Here is a 2,387-nt window from a genome sequence, read left to right on the forward strand (position 1 = left end):
TTTTACAGTACTTATGTTCCATATATTCTTCTCATGATGTAATCTTTTTTTCATTTAAAACACCTTGCTGCAAGCTCATAACTTAATACCACCCAATATCTATTGTCGAGTATGGACTTGAATTTTACTCCTTCAACACTTCAAGAGCATAAAAAGGTAAATGCAGGAGAGCACTAACACACCTAGCCCCTCAAAAGAATAGCTCGCACAACCAATGAACTAATGAATGGGTTCTGCATAAGAGTGTAGGGGACAAATGATAAACATGATATGATAGCATATAAATAGTCACCTGCACCACAGAACACCGGCACTAAGAAGCACATCCAGGGACATCATCTGGTGTTCTCACCAAGTGTAGCAAATGTAACTGAAAGATATTTGATGAACTTCATTAAAGAGTTTAACAGAAAGATGGAACACAAAAAAGGAATCTGATTTTATCTTCAATTATTAGTTAACAATGATTCCCAACCTCACATACCTAGATAAACCACATTCATGGGCCAGTAAAGATTAGAAGTGAAAAATTTATAATACTTGTCTATGTGCAGCATGGTAGACTTCTTTAACTCTTACATGCAAGCACATACATTTTCCTTTTAAGGGGCGGTCATGTAAGATGCACTACTGCCTATATACTGAACTTGCACCCTCACCCTGCTGGGATGGCAATCTAAAGGGAATAATTCATAAGATTAAAGAAAACTATAATAATATAGAATTTAAATATCGTTACAATAAATACAAGGCCAGAATCTATCTCCTCCTCCTTCCAACCAAAAATAGTAGTCACATAAGAAAAGGCATGCCTAAAGTAGAGGATTTTACACACAAAAAATTTTCAGCACCAAGAAATGTGACAAGTTTTTAATAAATCAATAAAGAAAAGAAAGGACTGCCGCAATGTCTTTAAAGTTACTGCCTCCAACATAATGAAATACTATGTGCATGTAATCTCAAAACACAAACGCCGCAATATATTATGCAAATGCTAACTTATCATAACGAGGGTAAGAGGCCAATCACATCACAGCACTTCGTTTTGCCAAGTATAGAGGAGGACAATCAAGCTTCCACAAAATCTATGGGTTTCAAAATGTTATCATCCTCGATGCTAACACAGTACCCTTTTATCTCCTTACATCTACCTAGTCGGGACGGATTTCGCTTTTCTTTCTTTTCTTTGGCCACTAATGAATTTTTTTCCTTTTTTCTTCCCCTTCTGCTTTAGTCACGGCTTTTATTTTCTTTTTTTTCATTTGTTTTTGCCCGCGACTTGTGTTCTTTAGGCTGTTTTCCAGTCTTTTGACGCGAATGACAACACTTGTGGTGAAGGCACTCGGTTACTCAACCAAAAAACATCGCATTCTGGCCTTTTGACGCGAATGACAACACTTGTGGTGAAGGCACCCGGTTACTCAACCAAAACACGTTTTACCTAAAGTGCTTTGCATACTCATAGCTCCGGCCACCGTTTTACGTGAATAACAACATTTGTGATGAAGTTACCCAGTTACTAAGTGACCTAAACCAGCGGAGTAGATGTAATTTCCTTTTTCTTACTTTTCTTTCTTTCTTTATTTTTTTCCGGAAGGGGAAGGGCCTTTGAATTTTTCAAAATGGATGCATGTCCCATGTTAGGGATATAAGGATCAATCGGGTAGAGTTTTAGCAAATAAATACGATCTCACAAGAATCCTAAGATTTAGTAGAAGCAAAGATATTCCAACTCTGTTTCAAAGCAATTCAAAATGCATGAAATTATGCCTCAACGACTCCACAGTTAATCAAAGCAACAATCACATAACGCTAGTGCACATTCATGTCTCAATCTTATGACTTCCTAAATCACATTTATTTGTCAAATTACTAAAAAATAATATAAACGGAAGTAGTTTGATAGTAACTGGCAAAAGAAAACAAAACAAAAGTAGTTTGATAGGATAACAAAAGATGAACAAAAATTTAAAAAAAAAGTTACCCTCTGGTTCCTATGTGTTAATTAACACTACATATATGTCATGGAATTCTTTACTTTCGAAATGGTTTTATCTCATTTGGAAGGTGAATTGGGCTGTTCAAATCAAAATTAGAATATGAGAAGTTTCATGTAATCCTAAAATGCTAAACAATACACATCGTTTACTAAAATGCTAAACAATTACAGACATCCCGACAACAAAATATGTCTCACAGAGCTTCATATACCACAAAGAACAATACACATCGTTTACTTGAATGAGATAACATAAAAGCACAACCAAATAAAACAAGATGAGAAACACCCACACCACAGTAGTAAATTAATTGAAAACCACTTAAAAAGCATCCCACACTATTTAATAAAGGAAAAAAACTGCCATACAAAAAAAGAACAACCCCAT

General features: G+C 35.3%; 1 long non-coding RNA gene across 3 annotated transcripts in view; it reads right to left on the reverse strand.

Annotated features, from left to right (window-relative positions):
• LOC105162396 overlaps positions 1 to 2,387 on the reverse strand; it is a 10,364-nt gene that overhangs the window by 5,308 nt on the left and 2,669 nt on the right. The window contains exon 5 of one of the 3 annotated variants that reach the window (XR_002287052.1): positions 89 to 370. The exons of 1 other annotated variant lie outside the window; for it this stretch is intronic. This is a non-coding gene — a long non-coding RNA (uncharacterized LOC105162396). Of the gene's footprint in view, positions 1 to 88; positions 371 to 2,387 lie in introns of those variants that run through there. One more of the 3 variants, XR_847850.2, reaches the window with a different exon arrangement.

The sequence above is a fragment of the Sesamum indicum genome, linkage group LG5, assembly GCF_000512975.1.
Source record: "Sesamum indicum cultivar Zhongzhi No. 13 linkage group LG5, S_indicum_v1.0, whole genome shotgun sequence".
NCBI lineage: Eukaryota > Viridiplantae > Streptophyta > Magnoliopsida > Lamiales > Pedaliaceae > Sesamum > Sesamum indicum.